The following is a 21,842-nucleotide window of genomic DNA, read 5'->3' as shown; positions in this document are numbered from 1 at the left end:
TGCACTGGCGTTTTAACATGGGGCAAAGGAAATGATAAAATTAGGGCATAAGAAACACTGTTCCTATTTTGAGAACACAGTAGAATAATTGGTAAGGGATTTTTATTGCTGTTTTATTATACAGAGAGTTTTTTTTTACTTTCACATGTTTGGATTTTTTTTGCAGGCTCTTAAGCCCCGTGTTTAGTGGCATGAATCTGGCAGAGATCTCCCAATGTATTAATAGCACATTTTTGAAGTTGTTGATGTTCGTGAGTGTTTTAACTCTATAGCTTCAATTACCTCTCCCCTCACTAATTCTATTTATTTTCTGCCTTATCTTCTTTGCAAAAGGATATTTAAAATTAATTTTAAAATTTAATCAATTTTTTTTTTTAAATAGAAAATTTTCATATAATTTTGTTTATGCTTCTTAAGGTCTCATGTGATTAAAATTCTTCAAAATTATTTTGCCAGGAATTGTTCCCTGCAAAATGCAGACATGAATTCATAGTTTTGTTTTGGTTTATTTTTCAGGGTTTGTTTGAGAGAATTTCACCTAACACTCTATCCAAACCCGCAAGCTTCACTTAATTTCGGCCCCAAATTACATCATTCGACCCTAGGAGAAGTTTCCTCCATTTCAACAAATCGAGCCCAAGTTTGTGTGACAGTGGATAGATGAGGTGAGCTGATGAGGGTCTGGGAGGCATTGCAATCAGAGTGGCAGCTGAAGCAGCTCTCAGTGAATGGATTTGAAGGACTAAATGTGAGGGCTTAGGAAAGGGAAAGGAGGAATTGCCATAGTGGATTACAGCCAAAGTCCATCATGAAAATATCTCAAGTTTGTCAGTAGCTATCAGAAAACACATTAGAGAAAGGTGTATGGAAATCATGGTAGCAATCAAAAACAAGCTGTGTGCAAAGAATTCTATCAATTAAGTCTAAATCTGTTTCACAATCTGTGCTTCCCAAAGTTTTCTATTGGTAATCTTAACCCACGGCAGTTTACTGTGATATAATTGAATTGTATGCACATCATGAGACTTGTATGAGTTTTCTTTTCCCATTTTTTCCCCCAGCTGTGGATTAATGAAGTTAGACAATGCATTCCCTGTGAACTATGCGTTATCTGTCAGCAGATACTGAGAATACGATGAAGAGCAAGTACTATTTTTAGTGTAATCAAACAGCTTAATTGAGTTTGGGATATTTGCTTTGAGTTAGATATAGTGGCGGGAAAAAATTGTAGGGAAAGCTGAACCTGCCTGTACTAAAATTTGCCCTCAATATGGATGCTCTTACAAGGACTAGATAGCTGCAGAGGACTCACTTACATTGTAAAAATATACATGATTCATTTCAATTGGTCTTTTAAGTTTTTAAAATCACATTTGTCCTCTTGCTGCACTGTTTTTGCCAGTGTAAAGATCATAGGTTTTATTTGATTATATTTTGGTAATCTGTTAAATGAGACTGGGTCACCTTGCACCATGCAACATTTCACTTCACTGCTAAAACTTAATGCCATCTTTTTATCTTTCACTGAGTGGATGTCAGAGGACACAACATTAATATAAGACAGGCATCTCTAATATTTCATGAATGGCCTTTAAAAAAAAAAAAAAAACCTCAAAAAACAAACGTAGGAAGTAAAAATTGACAGTAGGCGAGTGAATTTAGTCACCTTCCTCAATCGTTGAATGGTTTTCCGTTTATGTATCTCATCTTTTGCAAGACCTATTCTTTGTCAGGCAAGGCTATTAAAAAGCACACGTGGTTTCTTTAGGTTGAATATACTGTTTTCCTCATGGGATGGGGGTATTGAGAGATTTCCATGAAAAAGTGGTCAAAAACTGAAGATTATATCCCAAAATAAGACCTGTAGCTTTTTCGTGGATTAGAGTTCACTATTAAATACTGGAAGACCTGGGATTTGATGCCTTCTTGTAAATTTTTTTTGTTTTCTTCACTGTCAGTGCCTTAAAAATTAGTCTATACTTTTCAGTTCTATAGGAATGTCAAGTAGTTTAAATCAGGACCAGATAATGCTTTCTAAAAAAGTACACGCTGCTAGTAAATTATGGAGTAGTTGCTTCTTTTTTTTTTTTTTTTTTGGTATTTGTCAAATGTACTATTCCAGAATCATGTGGCAATGTATACAGATGTGTATAGCTATGTGTATATTTATACTTTTTAATGTTATGCACCTATAAACTTATTTAGATATATCAAAATCTTGGGTTAGATACAGCTTTCTGTAGCATTATCTCTGCATGCTAATTTTTATATATGGTAGAAAATAATGCTTACCTTCTAAGGCATGGAAGGGTGATGTATTTTTTTGCATTCTCTGATACTTAGAGGTAGGAGAACTCTTGTAAAATTCTGAATATAATGTCTAATCCTTAACTGGACTAATTATGCCATTAGATTAAAGTGTCAGAGAGAGAGTTAGCTATGGTGGTGTGCAGGACTTGAGCAAAGATAATCATCTTATAGTCCCGATCATGTACTGAGAGGATGCATTCGTGTTTCAACTCTAAATACACATGTTGAAAACTTGATTAAGCTACTAGTGAAAATTGGTATCTAATTTATATGTAGCAGTTTGTGAAAACAAGATTGGAAGAGACCTCTGGGATCATCAGTCCAGTCATCTGTTGATGCAGATAGCATGCCTTATGATTTCTTACCTAAATTTGTTGGGTTCCATGCTCCATGCTTAGCATTGATTACTTCCACAAAATCTATATTTTATTAGGCAAATATCTGTGTTAATAATTTCACTTACATTAGCATAGTAGAAATTTAGCTAGATAAACTGGTTAGGTAAACAGTTTGATGCAGTTAATTCCTAGTTTCTTAAATAAGTGTGCAAAGAACTGCCACCATTTTTTTTTCCTCCTCACAATTCTGCTATCTCTTTTAAGTTCAGAACAAATGCAGATCTACCCTCAGTATTGCTTCCCTACCCACTCCCCCCCTTAGGAATCAGATGGTTTTAACACGGACCTTGATTTCTCTATAAAACATTGGCTAAGATAGGTGGCTTTCCAGGCAGATTTCTGTGAACTAATAGGTGACCTTTGCTGCAACCAAATGTCTCTGTTAAATTTCCTCAGCCTTTTAGACTCAGTGACTGGGTTTTTTGTTTTGGTTGTTAATGTGGATTCTCTTTAATTTGCATAAGCAAATGTAAAAATCTCTCACATATGACAATACGTAGATTTGTAGCAGTCCTGGGAGGAGCTTGGGTCTGTAAACCAGTGGCTTTATTATGTAATGCTGCATAAATGCTGTATTTTCATCTGTGACAGATATAGTCTTGAACCTGTATTTTTCATGTTACTTAACTGTTTCAGAACACCATGTGTGAGAGAACACATCAAAATGGAAATTGCTTCTAGAGAGGCAGCAATAAATATTGGTTTGGTATATTGCATTGTTGGGCTCCATGTGTTTCAGGATGTTCTCAATTCTCTTGCCCTAATCAACACTGTAAATACATGCTGCATTTTCTGGTCATCTATTCATTGGATTAACAATTTGGACCTTGCAGTTTCTACCATATGTTTTGATTCTTTATTGTATATAGTTGTGGTTATATAAGAACATCCTCTAACAAATTCACTCTGAAACCTTCTGTCTTTTCCAGCCATTCAAAAAAAGGCAAATCATGTAAATTCTGTGCTTTATATGTGTAGTTAACTTGTAGGTACTTGAAAATTAGGTAGTTAAACTGAGAAAAATCCTTACATTCACATGAAAGTCTGAATTCCTGTGACACAGAAATTTGCTGTCTTCTCATTTAAATATTGGGAGGGATTGTGTTTTGCTTTTGAAAAGGTATCTTCAGCAGAGATTAAAATAGTTTAATAATTTTAATCTCTATTAAAATAGAGATTAAAATTATTAAAATAAATATTAAAATAATGTGTAATTGAAATAAGCCAATATTTATGGTGTTACATTATGTAAAAAGAAAAAAAAAAAACCAAACAGCATAGGGCAAGTATATCTGATTCTGACAATTTTGTGCAGGAGGTTTTAGACAAAGTTGTTGGCATATTGCTTTTATTGAATATTCTGTTAAAGGATTTTGCTTGTCACTTCTCCCATAAAGACTTTATAAACAAGTAGTACATGTCTCATTTCTTATCTACTCTCTGCTTTATGCCGTTGAGTTAGAACAGAATCATAGTTTCCCACCTTGTCTTTCAAGTGACCATAGTACTGTCATGGCCATGAAATTTATTTAGTTTTTGGGCCCTTTATTGAGTCAGTGATACCACTGTCTTTCGTGTGGAGCCTGAGTACTCTTATGAATGACTTTCCAGCACCAGACATAGTATATCCCAATTTTCTATTGTATTCTTTTCTCTGTGGATCAATATGGATTTTAATTAACATCCTAACAAAACTGTCGTTACGCTCAGAGGTCACTCTCTCTGTGTATCTTGCTGGGAACCTGGTCTTCAGCAAGTTCCTATCACACCAGACACTGTCAAGAACAACCATAACTGAAATAGCTTTTCATTTGTCCTGAGGCAAAGACACTTTTTTTCCTTTCTTTCTTCTTCAGTAGATATGCACAGAAGTTTGCTAACTGGGGGGATGGAGCTGCAAATCTACTATAAATATCAGAGGTGACTTGATGGAGATTCTTGGAAGAAATTTCCACCATACTTGGAATGCAGTGACACTGTTTCATTCAACTGCTTTTCCACATTGCATTACATTAATAATCGCCTTGCAGGTTTCTTGGCAGATGAAGAGAATGGGAAAGTTGGATGATGATTTTGAATGAATGAGGATGAAGATGAACTGTTAGCCTTAAAGCTTGTATGAGGTAGTCGGAACACGAAGAGCTGTGAAGTAGGTCAGTACTTTTGTCTTCTTTATATATCAGTTGTTCTGCTGATCTGCTTTTACAAATGTTTAGCTTATATTCACCCACAGCATTGGTATTTCTGTGTCTCCTCCTTGACTGTACACTATATGAGATTATTTTCAGCTGTTTTATCCCTTCTGTCATGTAGCTTTTGAAATCTCTTGTGCTAATAAGCATCTGATAGATCTCACCAGGAGTCTTGGCTTTATCTTTAGTCTTCCTTCATTCTAACAATTCTGCCTACAGTACATACTGTTCACAGGGTAGATCCGCATATTGCTGTTCAGCTGCCAGGCTCTTGAGTAATAAACCCTGCATTTCAATTCTGAATGAGTGTAAATTATAATATTAGGAATGTTCCTCTGACAGAAGACAGAGTCCAATGCTACATCCTTGACTATGGATGAAGAGTGCACAGCAGTCTGGAAAATGAGTTTATCACTGATCAGTTGCTTTCAAAAATTACACCTTATCTGACAGTTCCTTCTTCAAGTAGAAGAGCTTTTATAGAGCTGGTTCTTTGGTTTAGAAACTTGGTCATTGGGCCACAATGCCGTTTCTTTCTAAGGTTCTGTAACATTTCTGCTAAATAAACAAGTTGTCATTCAACACAATTTCAAGTTATAAAAAAACAACCTAATAATGAATTCTACTACTTAATCCAGTTAGAATTTGAGCTGTTTTGTGCTGTTACTTAGACTTGAGAAGTTGAACCCAGTGTTAAGCAAAGCCAGAAAGTCCATTTTCTTTTACTCCATTGTCTTTTTTGATGTTCAGTTGTCTAAATATTGCATTATTGTTATATGCCCTAGGTCTCATTTACCTCAGAGGTAAATTTGATGCCTCTTGTCTTTTGCTTTTCTGAAAGTGAAATAGAGTGTGTTATTCCTCCCATGTTACAGTACCCAGCAATACCAGGATTTTCACTTGCGTTCTTTAAGACTTCCAACTAATATTTCCCACTGTGAAGACACAGACAGCGTTATATACAGTGGCAATGGGAAAGAACCCCCATTAAATAAATTATAATATCAACCTCCCATTAAAGAAATATTATATTAATATGTTATATTAATAATTTTGTTAATCATTGTTATTGATTAATTTTGTTCTATTAGTGTTTTCTGGTAGTGCTTTAAATATTGCCACCAGTTACCTGCATTGATAAAAGAAAATAGTGATAATGCTATGTTATAATATGGATTGGAATCTAACTAGGTACTCTTTTCAGTTATCTGCATTTTTGTTGTCATTAAATCCATTAGTCTTGAGAAGAAAACTTTTAAATTGCGTGATTTCTTAGAATTTATACTTTTGCTTACTAAGTTGTCCTTTATTGGATATTACTGTTAGTGTTGTATCTAGTAAAAATATTGCATATACACCATCACAAGCTTAGATGTCATTTTATTAGGAGATGCTGCCTCAGCAGAATGAGAATATTAATCTAAAAGAAGTGTATTTTTTTTCCAAGCAACATAAACAAATCTATCCTACTTAGGGCTGCAGTGTCAGTGTTTTATACTGCCTGTGTTGACTTATTCATTGTCATTTTTGGCACATGGCATAACTCTGAAGATTCCAATTCTGGCCTTTCATTGTAGGCCAGTTCAGGGTATTTCCAGACCTTATCTGAGATAGTTCTTCAGGCCCTGAATAGTTTTCACATGTAATAAATGTGAAATACCCAGTGTTGCACTGAGCACTGACCCCTTGATGATGTGGGGAGTGGGCGCTCCTCTAAGTTTGTTTCATTCTGAACAAAAGCTTTAGCAATTAAATTTTGTCATGTATTCTAGAAAATGTCTACAACTGCTGAAGCTTTTTAAGCTTTGACCTTAGTTTGCAGATCTTCCACTTCTGGAAGATAAAAAAAGATAATATCTACCTGGGAAGGAAGGAAAGTTTGCTGAGCATTTTTAGCAAAAGACAAAGACAGCTTAAGATCCATTTCAGTCAATTTTTGGTTCCTTTCAATACTAAGAGGTTGTAAAACTTATTCAGTAGGTACTTTTTAGCTTTATTACTTCTATGTTTAGATAATACCATTTTAAGGTCATTATGCCAGAAATATTATCACTCATACCTGCACAGAAAATGTAGTTTCTGATGCAAATACTAGCAAAGAGATATAAGACTGATTGCATTGTCAAAGATTTTCATTAGAAACAGTTTGCTCAGCTGTAAGTCGCCAGTTCTTTGTGTGTTCCTCATTCCAGAGCTCATTCTGTAGCATCATAATACCCATTGTGTGTCTGGTAGAGCTGGTCAGTGACAGCCTCACCATGAAATCATCATCTCCAGTTAGCTTCTCACCTAGATTAGTTGTTTCTGCTCTCTAGAATGCAACATTTTTGCTTAGCTTTAGCCTTTGAAAGTACCGGTTCTTGCTCAGAATTTTCTGGCCATGCTCTCTTGCTTTTCACCCCACTCCTGTTCAAAATATTACCACCCAAATAAAAATCTTCCTATCTTTTATTTCATCAAAATGGTCTGGTTGAAGATAGTGCCAAAAAATGCTATTTTATGAAGATGTTTACTACTTTGAATAATTTTTATTTGCTAGTGGTACTAGTATCATTTATTTCTTTGCTCCTACTATACGTGCTCTGTGGGTTTTTGGTGATTGTCTGCAAAATTATGAAATTGTTGCCTTTTTCCCCTGCATGCTAACCTGTGTATTTCCACGTCACAGTTGTCAAAACGGGTACAATTCCAAGATGCGTTTTTCTTAAATTTCAACTTGTAATTTCTATACTGATCTATGTTGCTTGTAATATTTCTGGTTATTTTGAAATCCTTCTAATGTTTAAGTCTATTGGCTTCTGTAAATGGCCATCCTTTCCATCAGAGTGTTTTTGCCTTCAGTAATGTCCACTGAACTGCCCTGGTTGTCTTTTTCAATCCAAGAAAATTCTAAATGGGCTTCTCCCTGGTTTCAATTCCAACAGCTGTCACGTGTTTTGCTATATCACACATGTATAGAGAACAGCATTCTTCAAATTCTGGAATAATTTCATACCCACCTTTAACTGAATTTATTAAAAGCTGATATGTGTATCCTGTGCTCAGACACTTGATATCTAAAGCACCTGACTACCTTTCTGTTTTGCTGGCGCCTTTATCCTGAAGATGTAGAATTTCCCTTGCTTGTTTGTTATTTTTGGAAGTCAGAGTTGGTTGGGCACCATATTTGCTCTGTTTATTTTTGGAGGGGTGTTTTACTTATCTTCCACTCACTGTATTACAGTGTATGCAGTGAGACTTAATCGCCTGACATGCACATGAGATCTCCACTTCATTCTGTATCTTTCTCCAAAATGAGACCTCGTGCAGATAATCTGTTTGGAGGGGCATATTAAAGACACAAGGGAGGACAGCACAAAGGTGAATGCCGTGATATTATCATTTGTCTGTAGTCTTATCACCTCTCGTAAGCCAATTATCATTGTGTCAGTGACAATCCTGGCATGTGTGGGAAAGTTTTCATTTGTTTCTCTCTTTCCCTAATGGAAGCCCTCTGCGGTAGCAGCAGAAGTAATTTTGCTGGCTTAACTTTACCCAAAGGTATTTGCTTTAGTTAGATAATCCATCTGTCACTGATTCTAGAGACCTCAAACCAGAACTCTCTGGTAAAATGTGGGCATGAAGAATGGCCAGGTCAAGGTTGAAGCTAGATTTAATAGATATATTAAAGTTACTTCAGGGATATTTTTTGCAGGAGAATTACTGTCTTTTTTACAAATACCCTAATGAGTAGGAAAACAAATGTGGGTGTTTTTCCAAAGATACTAATACTTTGGAAAGTAAATGTTGCAATGGAGGCACACATTAGTTGTGGAGAAACAGCATCTTAATCTCTCAATGCAGTAGCTACAGTGGTTGGTTCTTGTAACCTCTAAAAATTAAGAAAAGGGAAAATGTTGAAAAGAGTATCTAGTCAGCTCTAGTATAGTTCTAAGATATTCTAGAATTTTAGAATAATAATTATAGAAAGAACACGTCTATTTCTCAGGTTAATAGAAAAGCAGAGAAAAAACCTAAAATATCTCACAAATTTGTGATGACCTTGATAATTAGCATTTATAAATCTAAGTGCAAAGGCAGACAGTTCTAAAATGAGTGCCACCAAGGCAGACTCTTCACAGGATTTATTTTGGATCTTGAATTTTTTCACTTTTACATTGATTGCTTCAAATGATGAGAGAAATTGGAAGCATCTTTGCTATTCAGCAGCCAGGTATTTTATCCTGTCTAGAAGAAATAGAAATGATGATAATATTTTATGCTGTGGTAAATAACATAAATTAATATAAGTAAAATATTGTGGTACCTTACTCTGGCTTCTTACAGACTTACCCTTTCTGTAATGCTGTGATTTGGGAGGACAATGACAAAACTGAAATTGTTAGTATAGTTGTCTTTGGGATAATGGAGATTAGAGTAAGGAAATTTTGTTCATGAAATAAATTAAACTTAAGACTGTCATATGTATTGTTTATAAAAGTACATGTTCATATATTTCTGTAGTTCATACAACCAAAACATCTTATAAATGGTAGTGAAATAACAGATACTCTGGAGCTGTTATTTCCACCTACCAAAATACTACCAGTGGAAGAGACTGAAGGAAATTTAAACAGATCTACCTTCCTCTCTCAAATCTGATGCCTACCACACTCTTCTCTTGGTGTCATTCTTTAGGTGGCTTTTTCTAGTGCCCTTTTCTAGGAATGCTGAAACTGACCTTGTTCTTTAAAACAAGTATTTAATAAAAAAATAAAGAAATGTTTAAAGAAAATAATTGCATATGGACTGTAAAGATGATGTATTTACTATTAAATGTTAAGGCTAGATTATGTCTAAGCATTCTTTGTCCATGCTAGAATCAAAACATATTATTTGAAAGGTTTACAGAACTTGATTTTAAAATGCAGTGCTTGTTTCTTGCAAAAGTCCAGTTTATGTTTTGTAGAAGGTGCAGTCCTCGACCTCAGTATATTTTTCTCTCAAATGGAAGTTGAAGAAATGTATCACAGCCAAACTAAAGAAAATATTAACCTAAAGTATTCTGCTTTGTACTGAAGCAGACTGAAATTGTTCCCATCTCAAGTGGGAAAGGTTGCCTCCAATGAGACAGATATTAGAAAGTAAATGGGGTGAATTTTTCAAAAAGTTGGATCTGCAGCTCTGCTTATGTCCCTAGTTTTAGACAAGTGCTCTTTGTAAGGGTGGGTGTGTATTTTTTCCAAAGTGAGAATGCAATAGAGTTCATAATTTATAAAAGTTAGTTATCATACTATTACTGATGCAAAATTACCATAAATCACAGACTGGGAGTGATCCTAGTAGTGGTTCACTTCAATGTTAACAGACAAAATTTGTGTTAACAAGGTTTATGCACCTTCACCAGGGTTCTACTCAGCTTAGTTATTGCTTATCAACCACGTAAGAAGATATTTAATTTCAAAGTAGTGACTTTCCACTATATTTTTTGTTCATTATTGTTCAGCCAGACAGTGAAAATTAATGGCGGTGCCTGTGTGTATGTTTCACTATATATATATATATATATAATCTCCACATTTATATATTTACACACCTGTATGCACGTATTTACAGGTACATGTACACATCTGTATGTCAAAGCATCAAATATACAAAAATCCAAACAGTAAATTATGCATGAAATCTGTCAATTGCAATGTATTACTGGTTTTAAATGAGCTTTGCTAGTGTTAAAACCAAAATCTACCATCAACAGTCAGTATCACTAGTCCTTCCCCCTACCTCAGGAATTTAGTGCTTCATGGGATTCTTTTGGCTTTGAAATGGAAGACTTTTATTAGTTGCTAAAGCTCTTCAGTAAGAGGGTATTTCAAAAAGAAACGTAAATTGCAAAATGCAGTGGGACACTTACTGAACTGTTGGTATTGTTTTGTCAAAAAATGATTTAAAATGAACTAGAAAATTGCCGAACCATCAAAGTATGGGATGTGGGAAAGTTAATGTATTAAAGAAACACTATCATGAGAAGAAGTGCCGTTTTAAAAATGATATTTTAAGAAATTCACTTATATAGAGAATAGGGCAAAATCATAATCTTTTATGAGCCCAATAAAGACTACCTAGCTACTGCCACTTGATACAATACTTTTCTTATTGAACTTAGGGAAAAAAAATGTACTACAGAAGACTTTTTTGTGCAGTATAGATTTAGTTAGCTTTTTAACTTAAAAATGGAAGAATGGCGAGACTGTCCTTCAGACTGACCAGGCTGGTGCACAATGCCCTGCACCAACATGTGTTTGCAGTAGTGTTCATATGGGCAGGTCTGGTGGCTCTGCAGCCAGGGTCCTTAGATTTGACACGCGCTGGCTTTACGGACAACCTATGTAGTTTGGTAGGGGACTTATAGCAGTGCTTCCTTTAAAGACAGAAATATGCTTTTCTTCAGAAATACGCTATATTCAGACATGGGGTGTTATTTTGCTTTTGAGATAGACTGTGCAAGTAGCTTAACAGAAAGTTAATCCTTCCTATTTTATGTGTTGTCCCTTCTTGTGACTGGTCCACTGTATAAGAAGTTCATGTGGCATTTTGGAAGACCAAAAAACCAAGATGTCATTTTACTTAAGATTACTTGTTAATGTTTGCTTAGTTACCTCATGCATGTTGAGTACAGACAAAAGTTAAGAACAATTAGAATTTATACGTTGTTTTGTATTTGTGTAGCTTGAGGTTCCTCTGAAAACAATCTGCTGATAGTAAGACAAGGTAAAATATTTGCATTTCCTCGTTTTCTTACTGCTTGAACTCCCTTCTGCTTCAGTCTATTCTTACATGTCCTTATTCATGGTGTGTAAGTCTCTGCAAGGATGTGGGCTGTTTAATTCCTAGTAACTACTGAGCTGTAAAAAGCTTACTATGGTGTGTTGGAAATGTGGATTTTCATGCAATGTTCAAATGGAAGAGAATACTTTCTATAAGGAAACCTGCCCTTAAATGGGAAAAAAAAAAGTTGACAGGACTTCCACCTGAAATTGTAATCTAAAATGATTTCAAGTCCCACCTAGGATCGTTGCATCTTAAGCATAATGATGAAGCTTCTTGAGGTCAACTGGCCTTGCTTATTTGACAGAATTTTAGAGACAATCAAAGTCTTGTCTATGTTGCTAGCAAAATTCCCATTAACTACAGTGGACTCTGAGTTTAACTCCTCTTAAACAACAGCTCTCAGTCTGTGTCTACTCAGAGCTGCTTCCTTTCCCATGTTCTGTCACTGTGTCTCTGGCTTTCCACTTCTCACAAATCCCATGCAGCACAGAAAGATGTTTGCTGGAAACACCTGGATTTAATCTGAGCTGGCCTCAAAGAGGTCAGCAGAGCTAGGATTGGGCAGAGCAGATGCTTGACAGTATCATCTGCACATCTACAGTATTGAAAAAGCATCTCTCTCAAACTATTTTAACGGGAAATTGTTACACATCAAAATATATTGCTTACATTTTTAATTGAATTTCACCGATCGTGTCACCTTCAGCTAGCATTAAATAACATGAAAAATCCTGCAGTCTGTGTTTGTTAATAACATAATGGCTATAGTTAGAAAATAGAGTACCATTATTAAAGCACAGCCTGCCTCCCTATCAAGAAAGTCTTTGTTTCCTTACAAAGATCCTTGTTGTGGCTATAATACCTTTTAAAATATACTCCCTATGGGCCATTTAAGAATAAACAAAGGGTTCAGATGTGTATTCTTCCTTAGGAGCACAAATCTACCCTTTACCTGTCTCTGTATCTTCCTCTCTTCTCCTCACCTCTTGGAGAAGAATGTCTGAAACCAGTTGTCTTCTTACTGTTTCCTCCCACCTGCTCTACTCCTTTGTACCCAAGTGCCTCCCCAGAAGCACTTGAAGTCTTCTTTAGGGAAGATGACTCCAACTGCTTTGGCAGACTGCTGCTTTAGCAGCTGAAACCCAACTCTCCTTTGGCACAGACAAAGCAGATGTCACTCTTCAAAATGCATTAACTGTAGTAAGCACAGGAAAATGAGCCAATGGGAATATGATATTAATATCTCAAAAATTGCAATTATGATTAATGCTGCAAGTGCTATTTACTTTAACGTTTGACCAAGAAAACATTGCTAATTTCTTTTAACTCAATGTGAAATGTAGAGTCTAATTGTTCTAATTGGCAGAAAAGGGAAACTGCCAAAAACACACACTGATTTACTTCCCTCTTGATTCTGTTGACATCACTGAAGTTGCACAGGATACTAATTGTTAAAGAAAGTTACTTTGGCCTTCAATTTCTTTCTGCAGGTATCTGTGTCTGATATAAAAGCTCAAAATTTGCGATCCTCGAAGTCAATGCTGTGAAGGTGATGAGATGAAAGAAATCTGTAACTCATTTTTTGCAGCTCTGCAGTGTCATGCAGCTTGGGGGCTAGTGGTTTTATTGATCTTTACAAATTAAAATCACAAATGAGCCCACTAGAAAACAGCAGTAATGGTCAAAGGAAAAGGCACCTCTGAATTTTATATGGACCATATAAGTATCATAGCCTACAGAAATTACATATGAAGTATCTGGAGAAAGTAGCTGAGCACTGAACATCTTCAGCCTCAGACAATTATTGAAAACTATGTACTGATACGAGAGTGGACGGGTCTAATATAAAATCCATTAGGCTACCAGATTTATCATTAAATCAGGAAATACACCTCTTTGGTCCATAGATTGGTGTAATGCATGGATGGCAGAGTGATGTGGGAGAACCTCTAATGCCCATGAAGGTATTTATCATTGTAATAGAACAAGTACTGAAGGCTCTCATGTAACATGCAGCAGAGACAATATTCTTAATGTTCCTGTCCCCTAAATATTTTCCAAGAAAAAGATTGCAAGTACTTTTGGGAGCAGCAGGACCAAGGGGAATGACTTTTTTCCGCCTCTTTATCCCTCCCAAGAATATACCAACTTCTTAGTAAAGAATTTTATTGTGCCTTTTACAGAAACCTTTGTCTTCTTCCGTTTCCAGAACTCCTCTCTGTTTCAAATAGTTTTTCTAAGAAGTGGTGGGTTATACATGGTGTGTATACATCCCTTTGCCGTGGATGAGACTCTAAAGATATTTGCATTTGTCATACTATATTTCTAGATCTTTACCTGAGCAGGCATTTATAAAAAGAGTGAATTTTTTAGAAATAAATACCACACCCATGTATGTACTTTTATTAGGACAAGTTTTCACAATATTTCATGAACAATCACCTGACTCTAAATGTATTCTAGTGCAGACTGTTTAATTATTTGTGTAAGCAGAAGGATTGCAAGTTCCAGGAGAACATTTAAAAACCTTTCAAAAAACAGATTAATGTTTGAGCCAGGCAGCTTCCTTATGTCACTTTTTTGCATGGCTGACTCTAATGCAGTGGTGCTGGTTAGTGATACTGGTGACATTGGTGGGGTTATGGGCTGTTACCTGAAGGTAAAGGGATAGGATTCATGGTAAGAGGGTGTACCTTTTATCAATTAATGCCTGGCTGCATTTTTCAAGTGCTTATAAAGCAAAATAGATAATTTTTTGATCAATGCAAAGCTCAAGATCTCTTAAAATTGATGAGTCTGAGGTTAGCCTGTTAACATTATTTCCTTTGTGTTATTAGAAATAATAAAATATCATATAACTGAAGCAGTGAATTTTTTATAATTGTTTATGCCATATATGTTAACATTTTGATACGACCTCTGATTAATAAGGTTGAATTGTAGCGAGTCCTTATTTGCATACAATGCATACTTTTAACATCTTTAAATATCAATGTTTCAATATAATTTTCACTTTTAGTTAAATTACAAGTGGCCCATTTTTTTGGCTTATGCATCTGCTACTGTGTACTATTATAGCCCAATGGGTATGCAAGGTACTATGGCTTAATCCTTTTTCTTTTCAGTTTGTCTTGTCTTGCTTGAGCTCTGGGTGAAGGGGGGACATGTGGACAATGACACTGGCTTAACTCATAAAGTCAAGGTAATTTATGTGGCTGAGTGTTATCAAGGCAAATCAGTCCAACAGTTGTCAAGACAAGATCTATCAATGGACAGACATTCTTAAAGTAACTTTCCAATATTTTCCCAAGGTGTGGGGGTTTTTTTCCCCCTTTTTTCTTTTTTTTTTTTTTTCATTATATTTTAAGGCATGCATGGCAGTGCTTTGGTAGACCACAGAACTGTCATTTGGAGAAAATAAAGGAAGAAGGTAGAGGATGTCTCTCCTCTTCTCCTTTTTCTGTGCCAGTCTAAAACCTTATTGGCCTCCCTTAGGTATTTTTGTCAACCTATGCAGAACCCACTGCTGGTGGTATCATACACTGCACAGCAGAAAAGAGCCTGTTTTATTCCTGCTTAGCACTGGATTCCCACCCTACAAAGCGTTCTAGTTGAAATCTGGCCTTGGAGAGCTGGCCTTCTCAGCTGGGGTGGCAGGGAGGGCTAACAGTTTCCTTGGTTGGAAGGCATCAAATTGAATAAACAGAAAATGGGGGCCTGGAGAGTGGGAAAGCTCTTGATGGTGATTAGTTGTCATCCTGCTTGTCAGAACAAATGAAGAAGAGGAGCACAATGTTTGCACTGTTTGAACAAGCCTCAGAGAGCAAATTAGATAGTAAATGTGATCATAATTTGCCTGCCTTTCTTGAAACTCCCATGGTGCTATTAGTGTTTTTCTTTTTTCAGTAAAAACACCTTTAACAAATACATACTTCTGTGGAAACTGAAGCGCACCGAGGTTGTTTACAGGGGTGGTGTGCAAAGATTTCTGTGCTTTAGTGATAGTGTTTACTGTATCTACATGCTGCAGGCTGGCGCAAGGTGTGTCATGCCAATGGAAAACATAATGTGTTTCAATATTGTGCATGATGCGGGGGAAAAAAAAATGTAGATAGCTATCTATACACATATATACTTGATAGGTACGCATATATAAAAAGCTGGTGCCTGAGCTTTATGTTGCACTTGGTTGAGTATTGTTGATAAGCCAATTATGGTATTTTTTGAAAGATATCTGGAATGTAAATTCTTCAGTCCTGTTATCCTGTGATAATGTGCAGTGGCAGCCTGTGCCCCTTGCTGAACTGTTTGCACACCTAAGGTGACCACAACTGTTACTAAATAAAATCAGCACTTCTGTGTTCTGTCTATGTAGAAATGTGGAATAACCTGTAGCATTTAGATAATGAGTTTGAGGTGGAGATGGAGAAATGCTACTTACAGTTTATTTTACACATGAAAGTATTTCACACATAGCAGAAATCGTTAGTGTAAACAAGTATCAATTAAGAGAACAAGTATGAGCATTGTTCGAGAATGAGGTAAAAGCTGTGATGTGAAAGACTCTCTTAGGCAAAGACAGATGACTGACAGTGAAAAGATTTAAAGTATTTCGATTACCTTGCAATGGAATCTGAACCTGTGGAAACTAATAAAAATTGACTGAGCTAAATTAGAGGCCTAAAGGTAACCAAAAACCTTGTTTAGAAACCAGGCACTTGAACTTTCATGTCTCTGTAGTTACCCAGACAGACACAAAAACATCAGACTGCATCCAAAGTCAGAATTTTCCTCAATGTATTGCAAAAATAAATAAACTAAACGGTAACAATAATTGTGGATTAACTGTATCATTATGACATAATGACAGGGTAATGTAAAGGAGAGCATATTTATTTTTATCTCTTTATAAAATCGTTTAGATACACCAGATAGCCCAGACTGGTCTTGCTGCTTTCTATTAAATTGCATTTGCCTATATATCTCTCTTCTTCATCTTTTTGTCCAACTTGATGGGGACTCACTGGTAAGGTACCCTGCCAAAGGGACAAGGCCAGACTGTCAGCATTGCCCAACATAAAAAAGAGAGGGAAGTCTCCTAAAATAGGGAAATGAAGTTCGTGCTCGCTGGCTCTGGCTTGTTGTGGTGCACAAAGCTTTAGGAATTACAGTAATGCCTGGAGTTTCCTGTAGAAATGTGCATTGTTCCACATCATCTCCAGCAAAGCTCTGTGATGGACATAGATATTATCTATTGATCTGCTGGGCCAACTTCAGGCAGAAACATGTACTTTTTTGGTTCCTGTGTATTTTGGGTGACCTCACAGTGTAGCAGTAGAATAAATGAAATGTTTTGCTTTAGTCAGTCACTGAACTGTGCCAGCTATTGTATTGTGCAAATACAAGTTGGTAAGAATGTTCTTTGGCTAATGCAGTTTTTACCAATATTTTAATATACTGAAGTTCCGATGAATCAAATTATGTATGTAGTACAGCTGGCAACAAACTAGTATATTCCATATTAGTAAAGCACAGCGACAAGCAATTACATTTCATTTTTCTTTATTGACTATTTGAGGCTTTAAAATATTCATTCAGCAAGTTAATGTCTCCCTTTTGTTATTTTTAAAGGTATGAGTACTTAGCAGGCTCATACACTAATGATTTTTAAACTGTAATAGAAAGCACATAGGATATGAACAGTGATGTGAAATAGATTAATTAAAATCAATGTTATTTCAATGAATACTAATTGAATTATTAATGCTTGGATCAGGGTTTTCCCTCATTTTGTGATTATTCAGCTTGTTGGCTGATGTATGCACTACTGTTGATGAAAGCCATTTCTCCATCTTCCTTGGCTGTTTTGTGTTGTTTTTGTTTGTTTTTTTTTCTCTCCTGCCCCTCATTAAAGGTATATGTTATCGATACCAAATAGGAGATAAGGACTTACTCATAGCCCATTTAATTTTTACAGTGCTGTCTCTGTTGTCTTTTCCAGTTGTGAGTACAATAACACACAGTGTGTTGCAGTAGCCTAAAAGCTCTTGTGCTATAATCAAAAGTGGGGTCAGCTGGCGTTGGGAGGGCTGCGGTGTGACACTGTAGCTGCAGTTGGGGATGGCTGTCACAAGCTGCCAAGCCCAAATGCCCAGTTCTGCCTCTGCAAGCCCACTGCTGCTGAGCTTCCCATCCCACTGGCCTCATGCACTTGGGTGGAGGGAGTAGAAGAGCTGCAGAGAACCTGCTGCCTTGCTGTCAGCTGAGGAAACTGCTGTTTTCTCTGCTTTGCTCTGACTGCTATTAATAGCCCTTCCCCCAGGCAAATGGATCATATGATTTCAGTTGAAATAGATTAAAAGTCCTTTGTTTTGGTGCCAGCAATAATGTAATAATTTTTTTGCCGGTTCTCCAGGGTTTTTGTTTTTGTAACTTGAAGGCATAAACTCAGTCCGAGGAAAAGATTGCTATTCCATTGAATTTAGAGATTGGATTCCCCCATCCCCTCATTTTAACAATTATATTTTTAGAAAATAGTCTATTACAAATATATAATTAATCTCTTATTATTTCCTGCAAATAGAACTGTGCGTGTGTGTTTGCACAGAGACAGCATCTCTTGGGTTTTTTGTTATGTTTTCGGAAAGTTCAGTGTTTTAACAACCGAAAAGATCTGGTTTTGCGACAATAGTGCAAGTAAAATAAAACATCTTCCCCCTGCCCCCCACTTCTCCTGAAAGTGCAAAACTGTTTGAAAGGATTCCCAGAGTTGAGGATTGTGAGGCCTTGGCAAATAAGCAGTAATATTTTGGATTGCTATGGAAGAGCTATGATCATAATATTGAGATTTTTGGCTAAAACATCTATGGCATGAGCTTCCAATACGGAGCTGTTGCAATACCTGTAGAACATAAATAAGTTGGTATGTTATGAGTCTTCAGAGAAGCTAATGCTTTTGAATAACATTTTTTATATTTCATTTGCTGGATTATAGTATAATATCCTGGTATTATAGTATAGTATCCTGAGTATTAAAGCTCAGTTACATCTGAGCTTTAATACTGTTCTTTTCTAGCTAGCTAGGATTTGGTCTTCAGTTGAAAGTGTTGTAAGTCTTGATAGTAATGTGTAATGTTCATGCCTTCAGCAGTATCTGTTCTACTGTCAGCTATGTGCAGTATGGCTTTTTCCTTCTAATGTGAACAGCAGTATATATTGCTTCAATTATTTATTATATCTGCTGCTTATAGACACTGCATTTAACTGGTACTGAGATTTGCATTTATTTCTGTAACGCTTTCTGTTGCACTCTGAAGCATTACAGAATAGCTATAAACCATGACTTAAATTGGAAAACATTTTGGGCATTTACCAATAGCTTCACATCATTTTTGTATTGTGGGACCCAAAATTGGACTCCGTACCCCGGATGAGATCTCTCAATAGTGGTGTAGAGGTGCAGAATCACCTGCCTCAACCTGGGGGCCACATTGGTCTGGATGCAGCCCAGGGTGTGGTTTTCTTTCTGGGGTGCCAGAGTACATTGCCAGTTCATGTTGAAGTTGGGCTCAACAATCTTGGTGGTCTTTTCCAACTTGAATGGTTCTATGATTCTGTGATTCTCATCAACCATTCTTTCTCCTCAGGGCTATTCTCAATCCATTCTCTATCCAGTCTGCATTTGTACTTGGGATTACCCCAGTCCACATGCAGGACCTTGCAGCCACAAGTTGCTGAATTTTATGAGGTTGACACAGTCTCACTTCTAAAACCTGTCAAAGTCCTTTTGTATGGCATCCCTTCCCTCCTGCATGTCAACCACACCCCACAGCTTGATGTCATAGGCAAACCTGCTGAGGGTACCCTCAATCCCATTGTTGCTGAAAAAGATGTAAAACACCAATGGTCCCAATACCAACCCCTGACGAACACCATCTGTCACTGCTCTCTTATTGGAGACTGAGCTGTTGACCGCAGCTCTTTGAGGGCAGCTATCCAGCTAACTCCATATCCGCTAAGTATTCCATTGTCAAATTCATGCGTTTCTCAGTTTAGAGACAAAGATGTCATGCAGGACAGGGTCGTATGCTTTGCACAAGTCCAGGTAGATGAAGGCCGTTGCTCTTCCCTTATCCATCAGTGCTCTAACCCTGTTGTAGAGTACCACCAAATTTGTTAGACATGATTTGACTTTAGTGAAGCCATTCCGGCTGTGACCAGTCACCCTTTAATTTCCATATGCCTTAGCCTTGTGTCCATGAGGATGTGCTCCAAGATCTTGCCAGGAACAGAGGTGAACTGACTGGCCTGTAGCATCCATAGTCTTCCTTTATTCCTTGTAAAAATGGGGATTATTTTCCCATTTTCCAGGCAGTAGGGACTTCACCAAAATGCCATGGCTTGTAAAATATGATGAATAGTGGCTTAGCCACTTAATCTGCCACTTTCCTCAAGACTTGCAGATGTGTCTCATCAGGTCCCATGGGCTTGGACACCTTGGGAACCCTATTTTCTCCTACAGTGGATGGTTCTTCGTTCTCCCACTCCCTGCCTTTGCCTTCTGCATCTCGGACAGTGGGGCTGGAACATTTGCTGGGAAAACTGAGGCAAAAAGTCACCGAGTACCTAAGCCTCCACCATGTCCTAGCTAATCAGGTTTCCCATTTCCTTCCAGTGAGGGTCCACATTTTCCCTTTTTTTTTTTTTTTTTTTTTTTTTTTTTTTTTTAATCACTGACCTACCTATGGAGCATTTATTTGTTGCCTTTGACATCCCTGGTCAGACTCATATCTATCAGGGCTTTAGCTTTCCTAACCTGATCCTTGGTTGATTGAACAATTTCTCTCTATTCCTCCCAGGCCCCCTGTCCTTGTTTCTATCCTCTGTAGTCTCACTTTTTGACTTTGTCCAGGAGCACCTTTCATCCATACAGACCTCTTGACACATTTTACCTGGCATCTTCTTTGTTGGGATGCATTTCTCCTGAGTTTGGAAGAGGTGATCTTTTGAGTACTAATGAGCTTCTTTCAACCCCTTTCCCCTCCAAGGCTTTATCCCCTGGTACTCTGAATTAACATCCCTGAAGAGGTCAAAGTCTACTCTCAAGCTTGCTGTGTGCTGTCCTTGCTTCCCTAAGGATCTTGAACTCCATCATTTCATAGCTGCTGCAGCCAAGGCTGCCCTTCAGCTTCACATTCCCCACCAGCCCCAACTTGTTGTTGAGAATCAGGTCCACTGTAGTGCCTCTCCTCATTGGCGTCTCTATCTCTTGGGGAAGGAAGTTACCGTCAATGCATTCCAGGAATTTCTGGGTTGCTTATGCCCTTTTGTGTTGTGTCTCTAACAGGTATGAGGTTGAAGCTCCCCTTGAGGACCAGGGCTTAGGAACGTGAGGCTTCTGTCTGTCTGCAGAGAGCCTCATCTTGTTGTTCCTCATTGGACAGCCTGTGGCAGACTTACTCTATAATGTCATCTGTTCTTGTTCTCTCTTTGATCCTGACCCATAAGCTGTCAGTCAGCTTCTCATCCATTCCCAGGTGGATCTCCACACGCTCCAGCTGGTCATTGACATAGAGAGTGACACCCCCTCCTCCTCATCTTCTTTGGCTGTCCTTCCTAAAGAGCCTTTATCCTTCCATTCCAACACTCCAATCCTAGGAGCTATCCCTGCATGCCTCTGTGCTAACAAGAAGATCCTAGCCCTGCAGCTTTGTGCATGTCTCTACCTCCTCTTGTTTATTCCCCATTCTATGTGAATTTGCATAGGGAGATTTAAACTGTATCCCTGGTGAAGCTAACTTACTGGCTGGTGTGGCTGGAATTCTTTTATGCTGTTCTTCTGCTCTCCTGCTGACCTGATTTTCTCCAGGCTCTGATAATCTCCTGCTGCCATTTGTTGGAGTCCGGGGCAAGACCCCGACAGCCATTGATATCAAAATGATAGGAGTGGGATGGATTTAAGTCCTTCCCTTACTCCTGTATTTTTCTTTTACACTTTTATTCCCCCTTGGTTTCTGCCTCTGCTGATTTCCATATCTCTGTCACTTGGTCTGAATGAGATTTCTGATATGATGTGTAACAAGATTTTAGTGATATCTAGCCACTCAGCTAAGTGTTATTTCATGTCAAAGAT

The 21,842-nt window shown here is 37.3% G+C and overlaps 1 protein-coding gene across 5 annotated transcripts in view; it reads left to right on the top strand.

The window, feature by feature from the left end:
- The window catches only part of FIGN (fidgetin, microtubule severing factor), a 105,200-nt gene that overhangs the window by 34,346 nt on the left and 49,012 nt on the right, over nucleotides 1-21,842 (top strand). For 2 of the 5 annotated variants that reach the window (XM_040069985.2, XM_040069983.2), the window contains exon 2: nucleotides 4,739-4,861. The exons of the other annotated variants lie outside the window; for them this stretch is intronic. The gene's annotated coding sequence lies outside the window, so the exon portion shown is untranslated. The remainder of the gene's footprint in view (nucleotides 1-4,738; nucleotides 4,862-21,842) is intronic. 5 annotated transcript variants of the gene reach the window in all.

The sequence above is a fragment of the Hirundo rustica genome, chromosome 7 (assembly GCF_015227805.2).
Source record: "Hirundo rustica isolate bHirRus1 chromosome 7, bHirRus1.pri.v3, whole genome shotgun sequence".
Lineage (NCBI taxonomy): Eukaryota > Metazoa > Chordata > Aves > Passeriformes > Hirundinidae > Hirundo > Hirundo rustica.
Note: the sequence above shows the minus strand (reverse complement) of the source record. Positions and strands in the feature narration are given on the sequence as shown.